We start from the raw sequence: 13,857 nt of genomic DNA on the forward strand, positions 1-13,857 counted from the left end.
ACTCACCTAAATTATGCTGCAGCTCCGGAACCCCAGAAGCAAATACCAGCAAGGATATTGTTCCAGACTCCCAGGAAGAGAGCAGAAGAGAAAAGAAATGTGAAGCTGGGAAGAACTCCAAAGAGCAACTTTAATAGACTGTGAGGCAGTGGGTCACATAGCAGTTTAATTTTGGTGTTTAGGCTCCTGCAAGTTTACAATTTGGTTTGTTTTATTGTATTCTTCCCCTTTATGGATTACTGCTTTGTCGTGGTGAAGGGGCTTGTGTAACTCAATGAAGCTATAAGCTATGCCGTGCAGGGCCACCCAAGATGGACAGGTCATAGCAGAGAATTCTGACAAAATGTGATCCACTGGAGAAGGAAATGGCAAACCACTCCAGTATCTTTGCCATGAAAACCCCATGGACAGTACTAAAAGGCAAAAAGATATGACGCTGGAAGATGAGCCCCTCAGGACAGAAGGTGTCCAATATGCTACTGGGGAAGAGCAGAGGGCTAGTACTAGTAGCGCCAGAAAGAATGAAGCGACTGGGCCAAAGCCGAAAGGACGCTCAGCTATGGATATATCTGGTGATGAAAGGAAAGTCCGATGCTGTAAAAAAATTTTCTCCATAGGAACCTGGAATGTAAGATCCATGAATCAAGGCAAGCTAGACATAGTCAAAAAAGAGATGACAAGACTGAACATCGACATCTTAGGAATCAGCGAACTAAAATGGATAGGAATGGGTGAATTTAACTCAGATGACCATCAGGTATACTACTGTGGGCAAGAATCCCTCAGAAGAAATGGAGTAGCCTTCATAGTCAATAAAAGAATAGGAAAAGCAATACTGGGATACAATCCCCAAAATGACAGAATGATCTCAATTCGAATCCAAGGCAAAACATTCAATATCACAGTAGTCCAAATCTATGCCCCAACCACTGGTGCTGAAGAGGATGAAATTGACCGGTTCTGTGAAGCCCTACAGCACCTTATAGAATTAACACCCAAAAATGATGTCCTTATCATCATGGGGGATTGGAATGCTAAGGTAGGAAGCCAAAAGATAACCGGAATAACAGGCAAGTTTGGCCTTGGAGTACAAACTGAAGCAGGGCACAGACTAATAGAATTTTGTCAAGAGAATACGATGGTCATAACAAACACTCTTTTCCAACAACCCAAGAGACGGCTCTACACATGGACATCACCAGACGGTCAACATAGAAATCAGATTGATATGTGCTCTGCAGCCAAAGATGGAGAAGCTCTATATAGTCAGTAAAAACAAGACCAGGAGCTGACTGTGGCTCAGATCATGAGCTTCTTGTTGCAAAATTTAGGCTTAAATTAAAAAAAAGTAGGGAAAAGCACTAGGCCACTCAGGTATGAACTAAATCATATTCCTGATGAATATACAGTAGAGGTGACAAATAGATTTAAGGAACTGGATCTGATAGATAGAGTGCCTGAAGAACTATGGATGGAAGTTCGCAACATTGTACAAGAGGTAGCAACTAAAACCATCCCAAAGAAAAAGAAATGCAAGAAAGCAAAATGGCTGTCTGAGGAAGCTTTGCAAATAGCTGAGGAAAGAAGGAAAGTGAAAGGCAAAGGAGAAAGAGAAAGATACACCCAATTGAATGCAGAATTCCAGAGAGTAGCTAGAAGAGATAAGAATGCCTTCTTAAATGAACAGTGCAAAGAAATAGAAGAAAACAACAGAATAGGGAGGATCAGAGATCTCTTCAAGAAACTTGGAGATATGAAGGGAACGTTTCATGCAAAGATGGGCATGATAAAGGACCAAAATGTCAGGGACCTAACAGAGGCAGAAGAGATTAAGAAGAGATGGCAAAACTACACAGAAGAACCTATACAAGAATGAGCTTAACGTCCCAGATAACCACAATGAGATGGTCACTGACCTCGAACTAGACATCCTAGAATGTGAAGTGAAATGGGCCTTAGAAAATCTGAGCAACAACATTATTGTATTCTTATTCTTTCTTTACTTTCTGTCTTCCAGAAAAGCAGTGGCTCAGGAAGAACTGGTGCTTATGCTAGACAATGTGGTCTGTTTGCAATTGCCCAGGTGTAGGATGCAACAGGCAGTGGACTGGCTGCCTGTCAAAAGCTCTTATTTAACCTTAATCCATTCCATAATTCCACCTGAGCAACCAAGGGAACGAATTAGGATTCTGTGTTCAAAACATGCTTTGTAGGGGTGGCTGGCCAACTTCTGGAGGTATCAGACTATTTCTCAGCTTCCCCCAGTGCATTAATTTTCTCTGTTGAGTCCACTCCCTACAAACACCAGAGGACCAACCAAGCATTTTACAGGCTGGAAACCAAGGGCAATCTTTTTTTTTTTTTTTTGCATCTCCCGTGTTCTTTTTCTCATCATTCTCTTGGTCTGTAGCTCTACATCCTGTACTTTCTCTGTCTTGTCACGTAAAATTTGTTCTACATCAGTCTTCCTTCACATCATTTAGACATAGTCAATCCATAGAAGCAGGCTTCATTTTTAACAGTGTTGATATTATAGTTACTAATTTCTGTCTTCATTCTTCAAAGATCTCCTTTAATATTTCCAATATCTCCAAAGCGCCTGAGGGCAGGACAAGAAGCAACAGATGGAAACTAATCAAGAAGAGAAGCAACCTAGAACTAAGGAGAAACTTCCTGACAGTTAGAACAATTAACCAGTGGAACAACCTGCCTCCAGAAGCGGTGAATGCTCCAACACTGGAAGTTTTTAAGAAGAGATTGGATAGCCATCTGTACGAAATGGTGTAGGGTTTCCTGCCTGAGCAGGGGGTTGGACTAGATGACCTCCAAGATCCCTTCCAACTTTATTATTATTATTATTTTGTATCATTCTGTAAATCCCAGTATTAATGGATATCAGGCTGCTATTTTTTTTTTTTTACTGCTTAATATGTTTAGTCCCCTTCCAGTTTCTAAAATCACACTTATCTTTGGCTCTGACTTGCAATAACCAGGACAGTCAAAATAAATAATAAAAATGACTATTTTTATACAGTAGTACAAAATTTTATAATAAAAAACAGTATTCCAAATTCAACAGGACCCTCAATCTGTTTATAATTTTCTTAGATCAAAATCTTAACTTTTGGCTATTTGTTTTCAATTCTTTAAGTCCTTAAGCTTGTAATTATTTTTTTTTCATCGAAGATAAAACCACCCAATGAAGACTTTTCAAACTTGCCATTCAGAAGACCTCTAGTACGTTTGTCATGGTTAATAAGCAATTTCCCAAAATGATTAGAAAGCAAGGTTTGTGAACCTAGTATCCTGTAAAAGGGTCCACTGAGGTTGCAAGAAAGAGGAATACCACATTTTATTGACTTAATTTGCGTGCCACTGAATCCACATAAACTCTTGGTGATTTACATATTTTGTTTTCTTAAAGTGATGCAGTTCCTCTAATAATTATTGCGTTATTTTAATGACTTTAACAATCTTATGATAAAGGTATGAACACGCACCTACCGAAGTAAGTCAGAGACACAGAGAAACAAAGGAATTCTCCTCCAATCTCAGAAGCTTGGAAGTGATGCCCGCAAGGCATCAGATGGTTGTGGCCTCCCCCCCCCCTTTTTAAGGGACGTCACACGTATTACATGCGTGCAACACTGGCACTACATGGGCATTACATGGGCACTAACTAACAAAATGAAATTCAATGGTGAAAAAAGCAAGGTTCTACATTTAGGCAAGAAAAACCAAATGCACAAGTACAGCATAGGTGGCACCATGCTCAATAGTAGTAACTGTCAGAGGGACCTCGGAGTCCTAGTAGACAATCACTTAAATATGAGCCAGCAGTGTGCGGCAGCTGCCAAAAAAGCCAACTCAGTGCTGGGTTGCATGAACAGAGGGATAGAATCAAGATCACGTGAAGTGTTAATACCACTCTTCAATGCCTTGGTAAGGCCACACTTGGAATACGGCATCCAGTTTTGGTCACCACGATGTAAAAAAGATGTTGAGACTCTAGAAAGAGTACAGAGAAGAGCAACAAAGATGATTAGGGGACTGGAGGCTAAAACATATAAGGAACGGTTGCTAGAATTGGATATGTCTAGTTTAACGAAGAGAAGGACAAGGGGGGACATGATAGCAGTGTTCCAATATCTCAGGGGCTGCCATAAAGAAGAGGGAATTAAGCTATTCTCCAAAGCACCTGAAGGCAGGACAAGAAGCAACGGGTGGAAACTAATCAAGGAGAGAAGCAACCTAGAACTAAGGAGAAACTTCCTGACAGTGAGAACAATTAATCAGTGGAACAGCTTGCCGCCAGAAGCAGTAAATGCTCCAACACTGGAAGTTTTTAAGAAGAGACTGGACAGCCATTTGTCCGAAATGGTGTAGGGTTTCCTGCCCGAGCAGGGGGTTGGACTAGATGACCTCCAAGGTCCCTTCCAACTTTACTATTATTATTATTATTATTATTATTATTATTATTATTATTATTATTATTAACAAGAACGGGGATTTTAATCACCCTGACTGCACTACCATTTGATCTTTACTTAATTAACATCTGGCATAACACACATGGGCCTTATATACAGGTAGTCCCTGACGTACGTCCACAGTTGAGCCCCTAAGATCTGCGGCTAAGTGAGATAGTTGTTAAGTAAGTTTTGGACCATTTTACAACCTTGCTTGCCACCATTGTTCAGTGAATCCTTGCAGCTGTTAAGTTAGCAACCCGATCGCTAAGCGAATCTGGCTTTCCCATGGATTTTGCTTGTCGGAAGGTTGCAAATAGTGATCACGTGACCCCAGGAGGCGGCAACCGTCATAAGTATGAGCCAGTTCCCTTTTTTCAGTGCCATTGTAACTTCAAATGGTCACTTAATAAGCTGTTGTAAGTCGAGAATTACCTGTATTAACATTTCACCTAAATGAAAAACACAATAAAATGTGAATGTTAAAAAGATCTATATTCAGATACCAATGTCTAGGCCAGTGATGGTGAACCTTTTTGAGTGCCCAAACTGCAACCCAAAATCCACTCATGCATTGTCAGGTGCCGTGTGTGTGTGGCCCATTGGCTGGGTGTGGCCCATTGGCTGGATGTAGCCAATTGGGTGGGTGTGGCCCATTGGGTGGGCATGGTAATGGCAGACTGGGTGGGACTAAAAAGTTCAATCAATTCCAACTTGATTGCAAGATCTTTTTTTTCCCCGCGAGAAGTTGAAATTGACTGATTGATTGAACCTTTTTTTTTTTTTGCACATGGCGGCAGAGGCCTAAAGTGAAACGGTTTTATAAAACCCAGCTGAAGGCTTAGGACTGGGACAACAGCATGCAGAGAGGGCTCTGAGTGCCGCCTCTGGCACCCGTGCCATAGGGTCACCACCACTGGTCTAGGCCAGGGGTAGGCAACCTTGGCTCTTTTATGACTCGTGGACTTCAACTCCCAGAATTCCTGAGCCAGCATAGCTGGCTCAGGAATTCTGGGAGTTGAAGTCCACGAGTCATAAAAGAGCCAAGGTTGCCTACCCCTGGTCTAGGCCATCCAACCACTGAAGCTCAGCATCATTTATATCAGGGCTATCAAACTGCCGGCCTGCGGGCTGGACGCATCACATGGAAGCCACGCCCACCCCATTGCCGGCAGTGGCAAAACAGTCCCGATACGTTGCGTGACATCATGTGACATCGTGAGTTTGACACGTCTGATTTGTATGAAAGAAATCAGAATCTGGACCAGGGTTGAAATGACCAGATGATTGTGGCCTCCCCCTTTTTTAAAAGGGGTGTTACACATATTACATGCATGCAACAAGAACCGGGTTTTTAATCACCTTGATTGCAGTACCACCTAATGTCTCTCAACTTTTCTTTCTGGCTTCTTCGAATAACACTTGATCTAGATGTCTTCAAAGGTCTAAGGGGTGGCCTTTCCTGTTTCTTTATGGATTCGTGGCCTGGGAGGGCGACAATCCTTCCCACCTTCATCAGTCATGGATGCCGAATCTTGTTGTCTTTGCTCTGGCCCATCCATGATGTCACAATCCCACTTCTCCTGCAAGTGTGCTGGAGATTGTGGATGTCTGGTTAGGGACCGTGGTGAGCCAGTCAATAAGCAGCAGAAGTCACAGGATGCAATAAACTGGGAGGCAGCGAAACTGAGTTGACTGCAAGGAAAGGAGTCGTGAGGCAGAAAAGAGGAATTCCATTACCACTGAGAAGACCAACGAGGTTGGCCAGAAACAGAGTTTAGCAGAATAATAATTGAATAACAGAGTTGGAAGGGATTTTAGAAGTCTTCTAGTCCAACCCCCTACTCAAGCAGGAGATCCTATACCATCCCAGTTAAATGTCTGTCCAACTTCTTCTTAAAAACCTCCAGTGTTGGAGCATGCACCACTCCTGGAGCCAAGTCATTGTTGATTGCTGATGGTTCTCACTGTTAGGATATTTCTCCTTTATTCTAGGTTGCTTCTCTCTTTGGTTAGTTTCCACCCATTGCTTCTGGTCCTGTCTTCTGGTGCTTTGGAGAATAGACTGGCCCTTTCTTCTCGGTGACAGCCTTTCAAATATTGGAAGACTGCTATCCTGTCACTCCTAGTACTTCTCTTCATTAAACTAAAGTCCCCGGGGTAGGCAACCTTGGCTCTTTTATGACTTGTGAACTTCAGTACCCAGAATTCCTGAATCAGCTGTGCTGACTCAGGAATTCTGGGAGTTGAAGTCCACAAGTCATAAAAGAGCCAAGGTTGCCTACCCTTGAACTAGACCTACCCAATTCCTGCAACCGTTCTTTATATGTTTTAGCCTCCAGTTCCCTAATCATCTTTGTTATTGTTTTCTGCATTCTTTCCAGACTCTCAACGTCTTTTTTACATTGCGGCAACCAAAACTGGATGCAACGTTCCAAGTGTGGTCTTAATAAAGCATTCTAAAGTGGCACTAACATGTGATTTTGATTCTATCACTCCGTTAATGCAGCCTAAGGTTGTGTTGGCTTTTTTGACACGGCTGGCTCGTACTTAAGGGATTGTCCACTAGGACTCCAAGTGGACAATCTCTCACAGTGACTAGAAGACCTCTGAGATCGTTTCTGTGGTTCTGTTAAGCTTCCTCCTTCTTCCTCTCCCTTAGGGCTGCGGCCCAAACGGTCAAGATGGCCACTGCAATGGGAGGATCGAAGGTCCATCCCTCCTTAAAAAGAGAGCAGAGCTTTGATCGTTCCATTGCAACTCTTGGCTTGACCGTTCTGAGCTCCCCCTTTGAACCCACCGCTCTCCATCCTGGCCCGGTGCCCAAACGCAGCAAGGGCTCTCTCTCCTTTCGTTTCAGAGCCATGGCAGCCAAGAAACAGTCTCCAAAAGCTGCCGCCAAGGACCGAAAGATTGCGATGGATGCCTTTTGGGGGAAAATCAAGTGGCCACTTCTGGGCTTGTTTTTCTTAAGCTCTTTCATCATGTTGGCCGTAATGATCTTTCTATGTAAGTACAATTCTGGCCCGTGACGTGTTTTTAACTGAAAAACGCTTAGAGTGATACGGATATGTGCTGCATACCAGGGATCTTACTTCCTCTGTTTCAGTGCCTGGATAAGGACCGTGATATGCCTCTATTTGTATCCATTTATCCATTAGTTTCTATCTGTTTTCTTCCATCATTTTAAATTTCTCTTAACAGAGTAGCAGAATTGGAAGGGGTCTTGGAAGTCTTTTAGTTCAGCCTCCCGTTCAGGCAGGAAATCCTAGACCAGGGGTCCCCAACCTATGGTCCGCTGCCCACTGCCGTGCTGTGGCCTACTGGCCCATGGGACACGGGACAGCCTGGCCGGTGCGCGCATTCACCCCCACTCGCGTGAGAGCCCGCAGACCCATTTGCACATGCATGCGGGGCTAGCAGTGGTGGTGGCTAGCGCTTGTGCACATTTGCAAATGGGCCACTAGCGCCGTGCGGGTTGCATGGCCCGTTCGCGCATAAGTGTGGCGCTAGCAGAGGCGGCAGCTAGCGCCTGCACACATGTGCAAACGGGACCGTGCGGGTGGGCGTGACTCTGTTCCCACATGCGTGTGCGCGCTCATGCGTGCGCAAATTTCTCACCTGCTCCCCCTCCGGGCCGCCAGCATGAAAAGGTTGGTGACTTCTGCCCTATACCATCCTGGACAAATGGCTGTCCAATTTCTTCTTGATGGTGATGGAGCACCCACAACGTCTGGAGGCAGGTTGTTCCACTGGTTAATTGTTCTAACTGTTAAGGAATTTCTCCTCAACTCCAGGTTGCTTCTCTCCTTGATTGGTTTCCCCGTTGCCTCTTGTCCTGCCTTCAGAGGCTTTGGAGAATAGGCTGACCCCCTCTTCTTTGGGGCAGCCCCTCAAGTACCAAAAAACTATTATGTCATCCCTATTCTTTCTCTTCTGAACTTTTACAGAATACTGAATGACCGAGTTGGGAGGACTCTTGGAGGTCTTGTAGTCCAACCCCCTGCTCGGGCAAGAAACCCTATACCATTTCAGACAAATGCTTGTCCAATCTCTGCTGGTTTTGAACCTCCTTGGTTTCAACGATGGCTTCTGAGATGGCTTTGGGGAGGGAAAGGGCCTCGGATGCTGCTCATCTTTCTTTCTGGTGTGCACCTTGGGAGATGTGCGAGCATGCACAAACAGAGCTAGTAAACAGGAGGCCAAACTACTGTCTATGCCGGCGTATAAGATGACTTCCGGAAGCGCTAAACTCGGCGCCAAAGACAGGGGTCGTCTTATACGCCAAGTCATCTTATACGCCGGAAATACTGGTAGTTTCCGGCGTATAAGATGACGTTCTAGGAAGGCGACTCGGCGATAAAGACGGGGGTCGTCTTATACGCCAAGTCATCTTATACGCCGGAAATACTGGTAGTTTCCGGCGTATAAGACGACGTTCTAGGAAGGCGACTCGGCGATCAAGACGGGGGTCGTCTTATACGCCGGGTTGCCTAATACGCCGGCATATACGGTACTGGTCTGCATTTAGCCTTGTAGTCTCCTGGCGAACATAACATCAGCATAAACTAAGCAAATAAAATAAACTGGAAGCTTCGGCATTTATTCCTTCCTTCTCAATCACTTTAGGTAAACAGTTATTCGTGGATAAAAGTAAGCCCCACATTGAGAAGCCACTGGAACATCTGGGCAAAAGGTTACAAAAAGTTCTCAAAGACCCTCAACTCAAACTAGACAAACGTAAGTATGGAAGGGGGCAGAGCTGAGAAAAGGAACTAGTCAAGTGCAGCATGATTGAACTAACCGAATAACAGAGGTGGAAGGGGCCTTGAAGGTCTTCTAGTCCAACCTCCTATTCAAGCAGGAAGCCCTATACCATTTCAGACAAATGGCTGTCCAGTCTCTTCTTAAAAGCCTCCAATGTTGGGGCACCCACAACTTCTGGAGGCAAGCAGTTACATTGGTTAATTGTTCTCACCAAGTTGCTTCTCTACCTGATTAGTTTCCGTTCGTTGTCTCTTGTCTTCCCTTCTAGTGGTTTTGAAAATAGGTTGACCCCCTCCTCTTCTTTGTGGCAGCCCCTCAAATACTGGAACGCTGCTATCATGTCCCCCCTAGTCCTTCTTTTCTCTAGATCAGTGGTTCTCCACCTGTGGGTCGGGACCCCATTTGGGGTCGAACGACCATTTCACGGGGGTCGCCAAACAACGCAGTCTGCCATTTTTTTCCCCCTTTTCCTTAGCTGTGCTACTCCCTTTTATTCTATTGGCTTTTGAAAGCCAATAGAATAGACTCTCTTGAATAGAGTCTAATTCTATTGGCTTTCAAAAGCCAATAGGAATTGTCCAGGCTGCCTCTGCCCTGCTGAGCCCGCCAAAAGCCCCATTCTGCAAACGGGGCTGCACCAGTTGAGTAGTCCTCGACTTACGACCGGTTGAGTAGTCCTCAACTTACGACTGGTTGGGGGTCGCGGCATTAAAAAGGTTGAGAACCACTGCTCTAGACTAGCCAAACCCAATTCCTGCAACCGTTCTTTGTATGTTTTAGTCTGCAGGCCTTTAATCCTCCTAGTTCAGTGGTGGTGAACCTATGGCACAGGTGCCAGAGGTGCCACTCGGAGCCCTCTCTGTGGGCAGACGTGCCGTTGCCCCAGCCTTGCCTTCCCCCATGACCCCGTCCTCACTAGTAGCCCTCCTGAAGAAGAGTCACCCCCCGAGCGTGGCCCACGCGGAGCAGTGCAGCCAAGGACATGGCAGCCAGGCAGCGTAGACAAGACTCTGCCCCATCCTGCACAGTTGATGCAGCAGGGCACGGGCAGAGGGCGTGGCTGCCATGGCGCTGCTGGGCGATCTGCGGCGGGCCCTGGAGGCGATGAGGTGGCCCTGCGAACAGGGAGGGTGGGGCGCGGCAGGGGTGGAGCAGGGGCGGGGCCAATTTTGGGGCACTCGGTCTCTAAAAGGTTCGCCACCACTGTCCTAGTTGCTCTTCTCTGCACTTTTCCCAAAGTCTCCACACGTTTTTTTGTAAGGTGGTGACTCACCAAAGCCTTATCTGACTGTTCCCAAGGGAATGCAGTCAGTCTGGTGAGATTCTTATAAACTAGGTGATCAACAATAAAGCTTCAGCTTAAAACTATTCACAAGCGGTTCTGGCTGCCGGTGCTTGACAATAACGCTGTCTTGTTGGCCACTGCTGTACTTTTAAATTCCTGAGAGTGATGGGATGGGACTGGGGGGGGGCTTCTCAATTGACCATTTCTCACCACTGACCTAAGCTGACTTGGGTGCCCTATTTGGCAAGAGAGGATTTAAATCTTGCAAGAGAGGAGGCGCAGCAGTTAGAGTGCCATACTGCAGGCCACTTTAGCTGACTGTGTTCAGCAGGTCAGCGGTTCAAATCTCACCGGCTCAAGGTTGACTCAGCCTTCCATCCTTCCGGGGTAGGTGAAATGAGGACCAAGATTGTTGGGGGCAATGTAAATATATATATACATTGCTTACTGGTGTACACCGCTTAGAGAGTGCTTGCACTTAAAGCGGTATATAAGTCTCATAAATAAATAAATAAATAAATAAATGTCTGAACCAGCAGCTGGACTGGATATGTGCAAAGAAATCTTTTCAGTCTCTCCGGTTAATGTTTTCAGCCAAGAAGATAGCAGAGGAAGCTATAAAGTTGCCTGCTTACATCAAACATGCTCACAAGAAACTCCAGGATCACAAGAAAAGCTATTGTGAGTATCGAGATCTTGAAGCCTCACGCTTGACACATGGTGTCAATGTTGTGAGGGATCTAGGTGAGAAAAGGCACTCAGATCTGTAAGGGCCAATTTCATTGGATCCCACGGACCCCTTGTGGAGAGGAAAAGGTTTTAGCCGCCAGCCCCCCCCTCCCCCGATCCTCTTTGTTGCTCTTCTCTGCACTCCTTCCAACTCTGCACTCAACATTTTGTTTTGTATTGTGGTGGATGCAGTATTCCACGTGTGGCCTTACCCAAAGCATTATAAAGCAATACTAACGCTTCATGCTATTCTTACTCCTGCAAGAAATAACAAAGTTCAGAGAATACCAAGGAGCACACATCCTCCTCCTCCTCCTCCTCCTCCTCCCTCACCAATCCCTTCTAGCACTGATGATGTTACCTAGTTGGGTCAAATCTAGAAGAAAATAACCAAGTTCAGAGAACATCAAGGATCCCTCATTTCAACCCTGAGCTACACATACTTTTTTTAAAAAAAAAAATCAGAGTTTCATCTAGAAGACAGAGTAGAAATTGGCAACCATCTTGCCTTCTAAAAGAATATTGGCTAGTTTTGACATTTCCCTTCACACCTGTTCTTTTTAGATGATCTCTTCCAAGAAACTGGAAAGTCTGCAAAGGGCTGGAATCTTTCTGGGATGAATCTGTACTACATTTCAAAAGGAAAAAGTACCTGGTACGACACTGAGAACTTTTGTGTGTCCAGAGACAGCCATTTGGCCTCCACCCTAAGTCATGAAGAGCAGGTGTTTATTGTTGTTATTACTATTGTTATGGTTGGCCGCAGTCAGCCAGATGTTCAGACTGGATCTGGCATTTTTATCCACTTCTACAGCCCTTTCTTAAGGACCCTGGGATAGGCAGATGTTGTTGTTTGAGGGGCTTAGAAGTATCATTGCAGGATGTAAGTTGTTCCGAGCCGAGCTGCCTTTTGCAATTGACTGATGGTGAATTTGTCAATGCCGATAATGTTCAAGTGCTCTAGTTGTTTTGGAGGCACCTATAACCATAGGTATTATCTTCTGTTTCTTTTACCACAATCGTTCTATTTCTATTTTGTATTTTGTGATTTTTCTCTAGTCCTTTTTCTTTTATCCCGCTATCTCCAAATACTGCCACATCCACTATCCAAACTTTTTTTTTCTCTTAGTGACTATTGTTAAAGCTGGGGTGTTATGTGGCAGATGCCTGGTCTGTTCAATTCTTATTATGGTTTATTCCACAGTCAGCCAGATGTTCAGACTGGATTACTATTATTATTTTCTTTCTGATGGTTGGTTCAACAATGTGTTCTTTCTTTACTATTTTTTTTTAATTTGCAATGCACTTCTTTTTTTAAAAAAAATTACCCGTGCTCCATGGAATATCTATACAATCTGTGTTCCACATTCAATGGCATTGGAGAAGGAATCCTTCAAGGTGAACCCCAAAAGCAGCATTTCTGCTTTTCTAAACTTCTGAGCTCTTATTGTCCATTTCTCCCCCTGATAGTTGTAAGAGTTTGAATATTCACCCCAGTATCTGGCCTAGTCCCGTTAATGATGGAATCATAGGAGCTGCATGTATCGTACAAATTCGAAAATAAACCAAGTAAAATTTAGCATCACCCAAATTTTCACACATGCTCCATTGTAAAGGTCTCCCTAAAATGTTGCGTTTTGCATATTTTTTGCAGAATTACCTCACCACCCAGCTCACTGAGCCATCTTGGATTGGCCTTTCAGCTGCAAATAAAGGTGATAATTGGGAATGGATAGGTGGATCCAAATTAATCACCGAGTGAGTCTGCAAAGGTGAAGTCCATGGGTAGTCCTTGAGTCACGACCGTTCGCTTAGTATCCGCTCAAAGTTACAACGGCACTGGGAAAAAAATGACTTAGGACCATTTTTCAAACTTACAATTGTTGCAGCATTCTCCCCCCCCCCCCGTGATCACGCGATCAACATTCAGACACTTGGCAACTGGCTCATATTTACGACGGTCACGGTGTCCCCTTTTGCGACATTCTGACAAGCAAAGTCAGTGAGGGATGCATGTAACCGTTTTACTAACTTAAGAACTGCAGTGTTTCACTTAACGGTGGCGAGCAAGGCCATAAAATGGGCCAAAATTCACAACACTTAGCAATAAAAAGTTTGGGCTCAATTGTGGTCGTAGGTTGAGGACAAAATCTTAAAGTAGATTTTAAGTGGAATCACTCTGTTGAAGCAGCCTCAAATAGTCCGGCAATTGCCTCCTGTTCCCAGTGAATTTATGAGTGGCAGGAGTTTCATAAAAAAAGGAAGTTTGGAGCAATTTAAGGAGTATTCAAAAGAGTATTTTGTTTTAATGGTATAATGAATGTTTATATGTTTATTTTTGTGTTTTAGGATAAAGAAAGAGGGAGAGATTAGATTTTATATTGTATGTATAGATATCTAAGGAGTATTTAAAGGAACATTTTGCTTTAAATATGCATAAGGGAATTTTAATGTTTTAAGTAATGTTTACATTTGTGTTTTTGAGGGAGTTTATAAAGAATGATGGATAATAGTATAACTATGACATTAGAAAATGTTTAGAGTATATTATAATGTGTTTAATGTTTGTAATTATAAAAAATTTTTGTTTGGTTTGGTTTTATTATT

This window comes from Crotalus tigris, unplaced genomic scaffold, assembly GCF_016545835.1.
Source record: "Crotalus tigris isolate CLP2741 ecotype Arizona unplaced genomic scaffold, ASM1654583v1 scf7180000017793.814357, whole genome shotgun sequence".
Lineage (NCBI taxonomy): Eukaryota > Metazoa > Chordata > Lepidosauria > Squamata > Viperidae > Crotalus > Crotalus tigris.